At 33.8% G+C, this 15739-nt stretch overlaps 2 long non-coding RNA genes across 7 annotated transcripts; both read left to right on the top strand.

Moving 5' to 3' along the window:
- The first annotated feature begins 934 nt into the window (after positions 1–934).
- On the top strand, positions 935–1767 carry LOC139872262 (uncharacterized). Its single transcript, XR_011766982.1, has 3 exons — positions 935–1223; positions 1573–1616; positions 1707–1767. It is a non-coding gene; the product is annotated as an uncharacterized lncRNA (long non-coding RNA).
- Positions 1768–2149: 382 nt separating this feature from the next.
- Positions 2150–6195, top strand: LOC139872261 (uncharacterized). 6 transcript variants are annotated; one of them, XR_011766980.1, is made up of 5 exons: positions 2150–2285; positions 2389–2451; positions 2538–4110; positions 4250–4762; positions 5911–6195. It is a non-coding gene; the product is annotated as an uncharacterized lncRNA (long non-coding RNA). The 6 variants fall into 6 exon arrangements; XR_011766977.1 differs by having other exon boundaries at positions 2156–2296; XR_011766981.1 differs by having other exon boundaries at positions 2156–2296; positions 2389–4110; positions 4250–4495; positions 4702–4762.
- The last annotated feature ends 9544 nt before the right edge of the window (positions 6196–15739 follow it).

Below are 15739 nucleotides of genomic sequence, written 5' to 3'. Positions count from 1 at the left end.
TATTTAAGTATTTGAAAGGAACTATGGATTATGGTTTGTTTTACAGTGGATTTCCTTCGGTGATAGAAGGTTATTCGGATGCTAGCTGGATCACTAATATGGAGGATCACTCCTCTACAAGTGGTTGGGTTTTTCTTCTTGGAGGAGGTGCCATTTCTTGGGCATCCAAGAAACAAACGTGTATTACGAATTCAACGATGGAGTCTGAATTTGTAGCGTTAGCTGCAGCTGGTAAGGAAGCTGAGTGGCTTAGGGATTTGATTTATGAAATTCCATTATGGCCTAAACCGATATCCACCATATCTATAAGATGTGATAGTGCTGCTACCTTGGCTAAAGCTTATAGTCAGGTGTACAATGGAAAGTCTAGACATTTAGGTGTTAGACATAGTATAATTCGTGAGCTCATTATGAATGGTGTGATATCTGGGGAGTTTGTGAAAACTGATTTAAATTTAGCCGATCATTTAACCAAAGGGTTAGCTAGAGATCTTGTGCACAAGGCGGCTAAAGGGATGAGTTTAAAGTTCACTTGAAATCTTTCATATTAAGATACCCAATTCCCATCTGATATAGTATTAGATACTGAATTCAATGTGGAATGCTTAATATCTAAAGATTGGAACACATTATTCATTACATCCCAAGGTATGTGTTCAGTACTGCAAGTGAGTTATGTTGAAATTATATTTCTTAATAGTTCTTTGAAAAATTGTATGTGCGGCTGCGAGAATAAAGAACTATGTATATAAGCATGAAGTTTAGCTGCTTCAAGAAGTTTGGGACTGTACTTTGATATGCTTATTGAAGGATATGACATTGGCCAGTAAAATATTATGTCAAGATAGAACATGAATGTGTAAACTGTTGTATATATTTTTTTCATTATATTCACTCCATTTTCAATTTCACGCTCCATTCTTCATCATAACCAAATTCTCTCATCCATCGATCCATATTCATTCACAAAATTCCATCGATTCGTATTACATTCATAATCCATCGATCAGTATTACAATCACAATCCATCGATCTGTATTAGGGATAAAAAAAAAAATCAAATAGTACGCTCTCAAAATTCATGTCGAGAAAATTGCAGCAATCCTGCAGATTCGACCGTATTTCGTAACATATACAATCGGAAGATCGATAATTTAGGTCTTACACTACGAACATCAAATTCGATCTCTACGATTCATAGTACAGTGAATTGAAATTCCCGGGTTAGATATTCTTAATTTGTGTTTTGATTTTGAATTACTAACTTTTAGTCAACGGTTGTATTAAATGTCTTATTCATTTTACTATTGACACCGATCTCTAATGTAATGTTTTAAATTTAGAGTTTGAAATTAGGTTTTGTGCTACAAATTACCTATTTACGATAACTTCTGATGGAAATTTGGGTATACATAAAAGTGAATTGGATATTGGATATATTACATAATTACTTCCCAACCACAATTTTATCAATTACATAAAGTGTACAAGCATAATGCAATCACCTCCATTATGTAATGTTCCTTTAATTCCGTTTTAACAAAGTTTATGATACCCATTGTTTATGCATAGGGTTTTGAAATCAGGGGTTGCGCTACAAATTCGTTGTGTTTAATGTACGAATACCAGATGAGATTGAATCGAATAGCTTGCCGACTTTTGTTTATGGTCGGAGTTTGAAGCTTCGTTTCGTTTTGTTTATATAGGTTTGGAACACGCTCCTATTCAAGGACTATAATCTTCTTGAAATTTCGTTTCTCTAATCAGGTATTAAACTGTCCTCTTAAATTCTTTGAAATGTTCTATGTTAGTGTATGGGTTGGTTTTGAATTTAGACTATGCACTTTGACTAAATTTATAATTTTGTTACAGAACCGTAAAATGGTACTCCGACAAAAGCATCAAACTTTCATATACCGTTTTATGGAAATATACTGCTAATTTATTGAATTGTAATGTTGGGGTTGTTTCGGATCTACTTGGGTAAATGTGTAATTGGTTGATTATGTTATAAAAGTATACCATAATTATGTGTGAACTAAATAATCCATGTTCCCTTATGGTTGGAATGAAGACTATTTTTGTTTATTTAATATTTTCATAATGGACACAAAGTGTCCATTACTTATATGATATATTCTAATTGATCGAACAAATCAAACGTCGTGGATTGTGAATAATCGATTGAAGTAAAGAACCCATCTTCGACATCATATTAAGGGTTTTCCTGTTTTCGGAATAATCAATAATCGATTGAATCTTCCGGCGGCATCTATGGTATATTGGTATGTAACAAGTAAGTTTCGAAATATTTTGTTACTTATTTCTTATTTGTATCAAATAAGATTGATACATTTTGTTTTTTTTAACATAAAACATCCATGTCAGTTGTAGGTTGCTGTAGGGGATTCTGAGCATAAATGATAATGAATGCAGAATCGTGAACAAACGGTATGAAGTTATGTTTTTTGTTGGTTGAATGAGTCCTAATTGTTTATGTTGTGAATTAGGAGATAAAATTATATTCTTTTTATCAGTTGTAGGGGCTGAGAGGTGTCGTGAAGCACTTCAAAAACTCTATGTAGTGTATGAATTGGTGTCAATATGAAAGTCAAATAACCCACTAATTGAAACTGAAATCATTAATGGGGCATTGTCAACGGTCTTCATGTATATTAGTGTATTGTTGCCAGTTACTATTTACGTTGATTACATGTGAGTTAGTTTTCTCAGTAGGATGATGTTGTTCCTTATCTTCTCTCTAATAACATAAAGTTTTTTTTCATGCTTTAGAAGGTTAAAGAATAAGAACATATCGTAGGAGAGTAGCTTCGGTTCTACGTCAGATAGAACCCATCACTTAATGCATACACACTCTCTCATGATCAAAATCATGTTTGCATTTTGACACCCAAGTATGAAAAGATACTGCTCCTTCGAGCATGTTCTTTACTATTTATGTTGCCACAAAACGATAAAGTGTGCTAAATTACCATAAATTTTAACATATTTACTGTTAATGGACATGAAACTGAAGTAGAACCTATCTATTGACTGTTTCTTTAGTGGATCTACTGTGGTTGTTTGGTCAAGCAAAACCCTCTCAGCCAACATTAGGTGGTGTTTTTTTGTAGTTTTTATCCTCTTACGATTACATTCAGGTGCATTGTAATGTTTCTTGGTATTTATTTTTCGTTTGTGTTTTGTCCAACTTTGATATTTGGTAAGGAGGCTATTACACCATGTTGGTACGATCAACACAACAATTTGTGTTTCAAAAATAAATCATTATATCATCTGAGATTGCTATCTTGGGTAGGGTTTTAGGTCATTATGTTAGTATAATTGTTAGTTGTTATTTCAAACATCTCATTTCACTCGATTTCACTTTTATTTGCAAATTGTAAGATAGATAGTATGGTTAGCAGTATGGTTTTATATAGTAACATTGTTAACGATAATCTTTTATGATGTTGTAGTTACCATCTATCCATTTGAGATTAACCGTGTTCTGGGCCTTTGTTCAAAAATCTCTTTAACTGTCTCCCCAAATTTGCGTAGATGAACTGTTAGCTTTGTGTTGACTGACTTGGTTGGTTTGGGTCACACATCAACCATTTTTTTTTTACTTTGTGAAGAAGCCAACAAAATATTACAGCTTTTTGATGTCGAACCAAGCTTTGAATTAATTGTAAATATATATATATATTGCCATCTCATACTTAAAGGTAGAGTCATGTGTCTAGGCCAGCTCACAAAAATATATATATTTATGGTTTCAAGAGGAAGAGGAGGAAAGGTCAGATAAGTGAAAGGATTTTCTCGATCACTTTGGTACTCCAGCTCACAAAAACAATACTACCAAAGCCACTGCAACTTCAAAAATCATGCCATTGCGTCCGCAAAGTGACTTCATCTGCGGGTGAACACATGTTTCTTATTAAAATAATTTGTGGTGTAATGGTTTTTTGTTACTTTTGCATGTTTAATGTGTAAGATTAATGGGTTACTTTCCTGGATTCTTTGGGGGCTTGTGATTGAATGTGGATACTGTAATGGCTTGAAGGAAAAATAACTTTTAAGATGTAATCCACTCTACGAAAACACAAGGTGAACATTATACAATGACTTATTGTAAATTCTGTATTTTAGTTTTTGTTATCTTTATGATGTGTTTGTTGTAATGTGTGATTTAACAAAAAAAGATTATATAAACCCTAATTAAATTTGAAGATTTGATGTATTTTAGGAGGAGGAAGATTGAAGGTTGTGAATGTGAGATCATGTGTCCCATTTGGTATAAATAGAAGGGCACTAAGTGAGATAAACAAGAACATCATAAGAGCTACACCCACATTTGCATATGATGTTAATAATGGGTAAAACATACTCAAATCATGAGTACCACTTTAATAATCGGGTTGAAGATGATGATACAGTGAGTATCATAACCGTCATCATCATGTCAAACAACGTATTTTCACCATTAAAGATGGTGAGATTTACTTCATACACTCGATTAGTTTGTTTACTTTGTATTGACAATTGTTATTTCTTGCTTTCTATCTATTTTGTGTTTAAGTTGTCCTATTTGTTAGTTCATGTTGAAAATTCAGGTTTACAACCAAGAGAGTTATAGGTCATTTGGTAAAATTTATGGTCTAATCATATTGTGAATTTAATTGGAAGTGGCATGATTAGGCTTGTTCTGAATTTAACTGGTGAGCCATGGATCATGCTCATGCTACTCATGCACTTTGAGGTATGTTTATATTTAATCAATCAATAAATTGTATGTATTCTTTATAACTTATTGTTGAAATTGAGCATACTAACATCGAGTGTCATTGCTGTATTGGTTTAGAGATTTACGTATAATGGGCAACAGAAACAACTCTAAATCATAACATGTACCTTCTGTGATATGTTCACAGACTAAAGCACCTTATCTCTTTGCAATGATCCTCATAAAAATGGCATAACAAAATCTAGATAAACACATGTAATGGATTTTATTGTGATACCTTCATCTCAAATCTCCTTACGCTGAAATGTTATCCGGGATGAAGGATTGGCAAGTGATTTCTTTTAATCTAACTTCTTCTTGTAGTGGTATAATAAGACTATTGTCACTTTAGTTATAGGTAGCTGTTAGTTAATATATATATATATATATATATATATATATATATATATATATATATATATATATATATATATATATATTCGTTTGTCTCACGGCTCACACGACAAATTGGCTTAGCTTTGAAAGAAACAGGCTGCCATTCATTTTCTTCGTGAGTATTTATAGATGAGTATACTAATTGGAATGCCTTATTTAGGATGCTATTGCATTTTTTTTCAATCTGACTTTAGCTTTTCATGTTCTCAAAGAAGTGGGTCACACGGTTGAGATAAGTATTAGAGCTACCAAACGTGGTTTATGTAATAGATCCGTATGTGTAAATTTTTGTGTGCTAAATCGGGTGTATTCATTCATTTTTAAATTAACAGGTCAAATGTGCGTAGACTAACTGGACTAAAAGAAATCACTTACAAATCCTTTATCCCGGATAATATTTCAGCGTAAGGAGATTTGAGATGAAGGTATCACAATAAAATCCAGAAATACTGACTCTAAAGCTAACGGGTCAAATGTGTTAAGCTTAAAAAGTAACCTAAAATTTGATCCGTATGTGTAAATTTTTGTGTACCAGAAATACTGACTCTAAAGCTAACGGGTCAAATGTGTTAAGCTTTGTTTAAAGTTGTGGATGGTGGTCGGGTCATTAGCAACTTTATCTCACGGATAAAATTGTGGTTTCTTTTTAAATCATTATTTCTTTATGAACTTAAAATCACTTATTTATTGATTGATTATGGGTTTAAGTTGGTCACTACTGGATGTAGGAAATCAATTCGGAGATCACTGATTCACCGTTGAGACTTCATATTTACATTGCCATAACGGGTGCCGCTTATTTTGTTTTTGCGTTTTTTGGCTCCGGTCATCAATGAGAAGGTGGTTGGGAATCTCGGTAGTTCTAAGTTATAAACTTCACATATATTATTATTCAGCTGGTGAAACTATTCCGCAATGGTAAATATTACTCTAGTTTTATATTCTTTTTGATTTGAACTATAGACTTATAAAGAGAATAATTCAAACATATTTATGTATTTGCAACTAACTTCTGTTCCTCCATATGGTTAATATTTTTGTGGAATAATTTGTACTTTTAGATTTGTTATGTTTATTATGTTTATGTTCTTTATTTAAATACTGGTCAAATCATGTCATTGAGTTACAGATGATATCTCTATTCTTAATTGGTATCTTACTTATATCAACTTAAAATACGTAGAGGTGTAGGTCGGTTGGATAACATGTCAAACCTTACGAACATTATATAAGATATAATGATTCTTAAAAACCTAATATCTATCTGTTGATTTTTGAAACGATATGTTCAATTTTATTTGAAAGACAACTAACACTACTGCTTTACTTAAATACATCTATTAAAAACAGTACTCGTGAATAAACTCTCATAAAAACCCGCGAATTCGCAGGTCTTCGGCTAGTAAGAATAATAATAATAATAATAATAATAATAATAATAATAATAATAATAATAATAATCATTGATATAAAAAATTACGCTATTGGTATCCGTGGTTCGTACACTTTTGTATGATTCATACTTTGGTTTTGCTTATTATACGTAAAATGACAAAATTACCCTCACATGTGTTACACACGTAAGGTGTTGGTACTAAATAAGTAAAATAAGCAAAATATAGGTACCAACCATGCAAAAAAAAAGTTTAGGTTTTGTCATGCAAAAGTGTACAAACTACAAGTACCAATGGCGTAATTTTTTCAAATCAAAATTTGTCATTGTAATAACACTTTTATCAAGTTTTTTTTAGCATGTGCATCCTCGTTACATTTATCTTCATAACCTTTATCATTATTAACATTTTGCTCACAGTTATTCTCATTTTCTATACTATTAAATTTAGCCCTACAATTAACAATATTTAGAAATCATGATGAAATAAAGTAATTCAAGTCATATATTTTAAACTAGTGAAAATGATATGTGGAATTACGGGTTTGTTTAAACGAAATAATGATATATTTTAGGCATTAAGTGAATGTAAATGCTAAAGTCATTTAGTTTAGTGACCCATGAAATCACGTTCCGACTAAGAAAACTTATCGTTATTTTTGTTTTTTTTTTTTAAAACTTGGATAATCTTTATTTATGAAAACATCATTATAGAGATTTATTGAATATTATAGATTATAAATGCTTAGAATTATGCTAACAAAGAGAGACTATGTTTTAAACACTTGCGATAAAATAAACAATATGGCCTCGTTTTAGATGCTACAATCAAGCTTAGTAAACAACTAGTGAAATGACTCGTAGAATCACGAGTTTATTTTAACGAAACAGTTTAATGATATGTTTTGTTGGAAATTTAGTGTAATTGAGGGATTTAATCTACACTTGTAAATGGGTTAGGAGGTACGGAGTGTACACCCATTAAGTGATAGATTACCTGGACCCGAAAGTGGTTTTCCATTATCACAAGTTTGAGTGATTACGGAAGTATTTTTCATGCACCCACTTTTGCTGTTAAAAGTTGGTGAAACATCTTCATCGTGGAGTAGGTGAAACATCTCCATCGTGGAGTTAGTGAAACATCTCCATCGTGGAGTTAGTGAAACATCTCCATCGTGGAATAATACTTGTTTTTGGGTGCCTATAAATATGGACTATGATTCATGAGAATACATACACGAAAACACCTTAACACTCTTATGCAAAAGAGTTCTTGTTTACTGCCAATAACAAGAACTAATCTCTGTCTTATCCCAAAGTGATATTCGTGTAACCCAGGCAATAAGGGTCGAATAATTACTTTCGGAAAGTGATACCACGATTCAGTGATTTATTCGGCTATCGATTATTTTACCCTACACGAAAGCTTTAATAAAACCTCCAACAATCGAAAGTAATTATTTGTTATAATCGATGGCGGCTACGATGAAACACATGACGGCGAATTTCTCCAAACTTGATAAGTTTGAGGGAATTGATTTTAGGAGATGGCAAAAGAAGATGCACTTCTTTCTGAGCAGCATGAGTGTGGTGTACGTACTCAGCACACCAATTCCTGAAGATCATGGTGATGATGCCACTGTTGAACAAATTCGGAAAAAGTGCAAGTGGGAGAACGATGACTACATCGATAGAGGTTTAATCCTCAATGGTATGGCTGATTCTCTTTTTGATATTTACCTAAATGTTAAATCTGCTAAAGAACTATGGGACTGTTTAGAAACCAAGTATATGTATGAGGATGCTTATAGTAAAAAGTTCCTTGTGAGTAATTTTAATAATTACAAGATGGCCGATTCTAGACCGGTCTTGGAACAATACAATGAGCTCATTCGTATACTTGGTCAATTCACACAATATAAAATGAATATGGATGAGTCTATTAAAGTCTCAAGCATAATTGATAAACTACCTCCATCTTGGAAAGAATTTAAACATTCTTTGAAACATAAGAAGAAGGAGTTAACTCTTGTTGAGTTGGGTAGTCATCTGCGTATTGAGGAATCCCTCAGGTTGCAGGATAATGACAAGCCAAAGACCAACGAAGTTGCTGGTACGTCTGTTGTCAATATGGTAGAACAAAAAAAGTTCACTGGTAATAATGACAAAAAGGGCAAACGTAAACATCAAGGTCATAACAAGGCTAATCCGAATAAGAAGTCTAAATTGACTTGTTAAAAGTGTGGTAAAACTGGACACATGAAAAGGGATTGTAAGGTTATTTTTGGTAATAATAATGCCAAAGGATTTAGCACAAGCGGTTCGGAAAATGGTTTAAACAACCACAATTCAAAAGGTCAGAATATATTTAATAATTCAAATAAGAATTATTATGTTTCATATATATCTGAGGCTTATTTTGTGCAGGATGATGATGTCACGTGGTGGGTTGACTCGGGAGCTACCACCCACGTATGCAAGGATAGATTTTGGTTCAAGACTTACGAGTCCGTGACGGATGGATCAATTCTTCATATGGGAAATGAGTCAACAGCCTCTATTCATGGACGTGGAAGTGTGGATTTGTGTTTTAGCTCTGAAAAAACTGTTTGTTTGTTTGATGTTTTGCATGTACCACAAATAAGGAAAAATTTGGTTTCCAGTAGTGTGTTAAATTGTTGTGGTTATAAACAAGTGATTAAATCTGATAAGTTTGTTTTGTCAAAACATGGTATGTTTGTTGGTTTTGGTTATTTATGCAATAGAATGTTTAGACTTAACATTAATCACTTGAATGTTAATTTTGATTTTATACCTACTTCTAGCATAAATAATTCTACACTTTGGCATACTAGACTAGGACATGTACACTTTAAAAGAATGCAAGATATGTCTAAAGATGGATTGATACCGGCCTTTGACATGAACAATGAAAAGTGTAAAACGTGTATGTTAACAAAGATCACTAAGAAACCATTTCAAAATGTACATCGTGATACTGAAATTTTGGAATTAATACATAGTGATTTATGTGATTTGCATGCTACTCCTACTTTAGGGAACAAGAAATATTTTGTGACTTTTATTGATGATGCTTCTAGGTTTTGCTATGTTTATTTGTTACATACTAAGGATGAAGCATTAGATAAATTTAAAATATTTAAAACTGAAGTAGAATTACAATAAAAGGCTTTGATTAAAAGACTTAGAACGGATAGGGGAGGTGAATACATTGACCAATCGTATTTTCAATCCGTTGGTATTATCCATGAGACCACAGCTCCTTATACTCTACAACAAAATGGTATATCTGAAAGGAAGAATAGGGTCCTCAAGGAAATGGTTAATTCCATGTTATCCTATTCGGGTTTAAGTGAAGGATTTTGGGGGGAAGCTATGTTAATAGCTTTTTATTTGCTTAATAGAGTTCCTAACAAAAGAAACAGGATTACACCTTATGAACTTTGGAATAAAAGGAAACCTAACTTGAATTATCTTCGGGTATGAGGTTGTAGGTCGGTCGTAAGACTGCCTGATCCCAAGAAGAAAAGTTTAGGTGAAAGAGGTATAGATTGCATATTTGTTGGATATGTTGAACATTCCAAGGCATATAGGTTCTATGTAATAGAGCCTAATGAGTTTGTCTCAATCAATTCAGTGATTGATTCAAGGGATGCAATCTTTGATGAAAATCGATTTTCATCTATACATAGACCAAAGAATATGATTCCAAGTAACAATGGAATCAACAAGGATTGTAATGATGAAGTCTCTGAAAAGGCTGTTGATCAGTCACTTGAGCTTCGGAAAAGCAAAAGAGAAAGGATACCTAAATCATTTGGACCAGATTTTCAACTATACTTAGTTGAAGGTTCCAGGGATGATGTTTCTACCCAATATTCGTATTATTTCAATGTTGATGATGATCCCAAAACATATGATGAAGCAATGAGGTCTCAGGATGTTGCATTCTGGAAAGAGGCAATTAATGATGAGATGGATTTCATCATGGGCAATAACACTTGGGTGTTAGCTGATCTACCTCCTGGTTGCAAACCTTTGGATTGCAAATGGATCTTCAAAAAGAAGATGAAGGTGGATGGAACTATTGAAAAGTTCAAGGCAAGGTTAGTCATTCAAGGCTTTAGACAAAAGTTTGGAATTGACTATTTTGATACTTATGCTCCTGTGGCACGTATCACTACCCTTAGACTACTGATTGCTTTGGCTACAATTCACAATCTGGTTATTCACCAGATGGATGTGAAGACAACATTCTTGAATGGTGATTTGGATGAGGAGGTTTATATGAATCAACCTCAGGGCTTTGTCATGCCAGGAAATGAAAGCAAGGTATGCAAACTTGTGAAGTCCTTATATGGTTTGAAACAAGCACCTAAGCAATGGCATCAGAAGTTTGATGAAGTGGTTTTATCTAGTGGTTTTAAATTAAACCAAGCAGATAAATGTGTATATAGTAAATTTGATGATTCTGGTAAAGGAGTTATAATTTGTCTATATGTTGATGACATGTTAATCTTTGGGACTGACCAAAGTCAGGTTGATTTAACAAAAGAATTTTTGTCATCAAAATTCTCCATGAAAGATATGGGGGAGGCTGACGCTATCCTTGGCATTAGGATCAAACGTAAAAGCAAAGGAATTTTGATTTGTCAATCTCATTATATTGAGAAGGTTTTGAAAAAGTTCAATTGCTTTGAATGTACTCCTGTGAGTACCCATGTGGATCCAAGTGAGAAGTTTATGCCTAATCAAAGTGAAGCTGTATCACAACTTGAGTATTCTCAGGTGATTGGCTGTTTGATGTACGCCATGACTTGTACAAGGCCGGATATTGCTTTTGCTGTGGGAAAACTGAGTAGATATACTAGTAATCCTAGTACTCATCACTGGCAAGCAATTAGGCGGGTACTGAAATACTTGAAGAAAACTATGGACTATAGTTTATCTTATAATGGGTTTCCTTCGGTAATAGAAGGATATTCTGATGCGAGTTGGATAACCAATATTGAATATCATTCTTCAACGAGTGGTTGGGTGTTCTTGCTTGGGGGAGGTGCTATTTCATGGGCTTCTAAGAAGCAGACATGTATTACCAACTCAGCGATGGAATCTGAGTTTGTTGCTTTAGCTGCTGCTGGTAAAGAAGCAGAATGGCTTAGAAACTTGATCCATGAGATACCATTATGGCATAAACCTATAGCACCCATGTCTATCCATTGTGATAGTGATGCGACATTGACAAAGGCTTATAACCAGATGTACAATGGAAAGTCTAGACACTTAGGTGTCAGACATAGTATGATTCGTGAACTCATCATGAATGGGGTGATTTCTATAGTGTTCGTGAGGTCACAACAAAATTTAGCCGATCACTTGACGAATGGATTGGCAAGAGACTTGGTTGACAAGTCTGCTATGGGGATGGGTTTAAAGTCCACATAAATTTCTAATTATAAGATACCCAATTTCCTTCTGATGAAAATCAGAAGCTGAATTCAATGTGGAAGGCTTATACTTAGAAATTTGGAGTACATAAATTTTATATCATCCCAAAGTAAGGTATGTACTCGGCTGAAGGTGAGGTTGAAGTCTAGCTTCTTAATAGTTCATTTGAAAAAGTGCATGAGCAGGTGCATGACTGAAATGAAGTACCTATGTGAATGTGAAGTTTTGCCGCTTTAACAAAGCTTGGACTTTTGCTTTAGATACATTCATGAAAGGATATGGACACATGGCTTGTAAAGTGTCAGGATAGCTTTAAAGTATTTGATAACTTATGTATATATTATTTTCAGTTATTCAAATGGGTTGAAGGGTTCAATTCTTAGAACACCCCGATTCTCGAATATTTGGAATGTGTAATGTACTAAGGTGAAAATTTCAATATTCAAGATATTTTCATTTACGCATGAGTTTTTGTTTTAATTTATTTAATTCTCATGAAACGAATTGCACTAAATTGGGGAGGATTGTTGGAAATTTAGTGTAATTGAGGGATTTAATCTACACTTGTAAATGGGTTAGGAGGTACGGAGTGTACACCCATTAAGAAATAGATTACCCGGACCCGAAAGTGGTTTTCAATTATCACAAGTTTGAGTGATTACGGAAGTATTTTTCATGCACCCACTTTTGCTGTTAAAAGTTGGTGAAACATCTCCATCGTGGAGTAGGTGAAACATCTCCATCGTGGAGTTAGTGAAACATCTCCATCGTGGAGTTAGTGAAACATCTCCATCGTGGAATAATACTTGTTTTTGGGTACCTATAAATATGGACTATGATTCATGAGAACACATACACAAAAACACCTTAACACTCTTATGCAAAAGAGTTCTTGTTTAGGCCACTCCCTATCGTAACTAAACTATTCATCCTCTTAATCTTCCACATCAGTGCCACATCAGCACCAATATCCTATAACTAACTCATAACTAAACACTCCCTATCATGGCTAAAACAATACTCCTCTTAATATACAACGTACAAGCAATAAAGCATCAAGTCCAACAATAAAAAGTCACTGGGACCCACAATTCCTATAACTAACCTAAATACTTCCATTAAATCCATGGTGAATGCGGGTAACTAACGCGGGTAACTAATCCGTGCCTATGGTTCATTACGGGTAATGAGCGGGTAATGACGGGTAATGGAACCATAAGGAGTGGTCTTACTGCCAATAACAATAACTAATCTCTGTCCTATCCCAAAGTGATATTCGTGTAACCCAGGCAATAAGGGTCGAATAATTACTTTCGGAAAGTGATACCACGATTCAGTGATTTATCCGGCTATCGATTATTTTACCCTACACGAAAGCTTTAATAAAACCTCCAACATGTTTTAGGTATTAAGTGAATGTAAATGCTAAAGTTATTTAGTTTAATGACCCGTGGAACCACAGATTCCGACTAAGAAACTTGTCGTTGTTTTTACAAACATATTGATGTACTTAACTTGGTTAGAATAAATGAACTATATTCATTCTCCCATCTCTCTCTTCCTATTTTAATAACAATTACTATTTTCTTTGTCATAAAAGCCTACATTACAACCTTTTATTAAGACATATATTTCGTATACATATATAACGTAACTAATCCCGTAAAGAGATATATTATAAAATTACCATGTTAATATTTTTATTAAATACAATTAATTATTTTGATGACATCATCATGGGGGTTAGAATTTTTCTCTTTATTTTTGAATTTTTTTATATTTGGATAATCCCTATTAATAACATCATTAAAATAATTAATAAGGTTTTATTTTAATTCAAAATTATTTAGGTTAACGACATCATCCATCATATTTAGATTTTTTCTTTTTTCTTTTTTTTAACAAAGGAAATAACATTTTTATGATGTCATCATTTTACAAATTTAATAGAAAGTATAGATAATCTTTTCAAAAATACTTTTTTCCCTGTTGATCCCTATATTATACCCCATATTGCTAACAACGTCCATCATGTTATTTTTTTTGCCTTTATGATCCTTTAGTTATCAAAGTTTTGCAAGTCGCATCCCTCCGTCAACCTGCCATCCAAATTGTCTGTTAAGTACCCACACGTGAGTAACACGTGATGGGTATTTTCGTCCTTCTTGATTCATTGCACAAAATATCTAATTAAGTTCAACATCAACAAAAATGAGATTTAATAACCCGTTATTATAAACTAGTGAAATGACCCGTGAAACCACTAGTTTATTTAAACATAACACTTTAATGAAATGTTTTAGATATTAAGTGAATGTAAATACTAAAGTCATATAGTTTAATGACCCGTTGAACCACATATCCCCTACAAATGAATTCTCTTTGGGAAGAGGTATCCGGCAGTGAGATCCGCTATCTCCTTTTCTTTTTATTCTTGTCGTCGAAGGATTAAACATTTTGACAAAAGCCGTCACCGAGAGAGGGTTATTTAAGGGTGTTGAAAACGAGAAGGATAATATGAAAATCTCGCACCTCCAATATGCAGATGACCGTATTTTTTTTGGGGAATGGAGCCGTGCAAATGCTTACAGTCTTCAAAATCTTCGTAAGTGTTTCGAATTAGCATCGGGATTGAAAGTGAACTTCCATAAAAGTTGCTCATATAGCATTGGTGTTAATGTTGAAGAAACTAAATATGTAGCACGTCGGTTGGGGGTGTCAAGTTGGCTCATTCCTTTTCACATATCTCGGGTTGATGATTGGTGCAAAATGAATAAATATAAGAATTGGAACGTGGTCATTGACAAGATAAATTATAAAAGCTAAACTTTCAAATTGGAGAATGATATCGTTGTCATTTGGAGGAAGATTAGTGCTTATCAAATCGAATCTAAATAGCCTACCATTATACTATTTCTCGCTCTTCCGTGCCTCACCTTGTGTGTTAAAATTACTTGAGAGTGTGAGGAGAATTTTCTTTGGGGTGGGTCGGATTTGGGGTCCAAAATCTCATGGGTAAAATGAGAAAAAGTTGTTTCTTCTTACGATAATGGGGGGTTAAACATCGGGCTTATAAAATTTTACAATATTGCTCTTTTGGGGAAGTGGTGGTGGAGGTTTAATACTAAAACCAATTCACTTTTAGTCAAAATCATTCGTAGTATTTATGGTTCGGGTGGTGGTTTTGATTTGGAGACCGGAGCAATTCGTTCTTCAAAACCAAGTCTTTGGCGAAACATTCTTTTGGCAGGTACTGAAATTCAAGAGATGGCCATTCCCTTTCCAAGCTCCTTTGTCAAATCAGTAGGCGACGGATCAACAACATCATTCTGGGACGATTTGTGGATCGGGGGAAACAAGTTGCGATCACTTTTTCCAAGACTCTACAGGCTCGAGGGTTTTAAAGCTCAAATCAAGGATCGATTAGAAACAGCCGATGAGGTTCTGGTTTTGAAGTGGGAGTGGACACGCCCTCCAACAGGCAGAACGAGGGCTGAACTTGATGATCTAGCCAATTTAATTGCAGGGTTTAGACTTGATGGCAACAACAGGGATCGAGACTCTTGGGTATGGTCACTCAGTCATAACGGGAAGTTTACTGTCAAAGCCTTATCCTTAATTATCGATGAGCAGCTATATGCTGGTATATCGTCTTCTCGTGAAACTGTCCGCAATAATCTAGTTCCAAAAAAGTT

The sequence above is a fragment of the Rutidosis leptorrhynchoides genome, chromosome 10, assembly GCF_046630445.1.
Source record: "Rutidosis leptorrhynchoides isolate AG116_Rl617_1_P2 chromosome 10, CSIRO_AGI_Rlap_v1, whole genome shotgun sequence".
NCBI lineage: Eukaryota > Viridiplantae > Streptophyta > Magnoliopsida > Asterales > Asteraceae > Rutidosis > Rutidosis leptorrhynchoides.
Note: the sequence above shows the minus strand (reverse complement) of the source record. Positions and strands in the feature narration are given on the sequence as shown.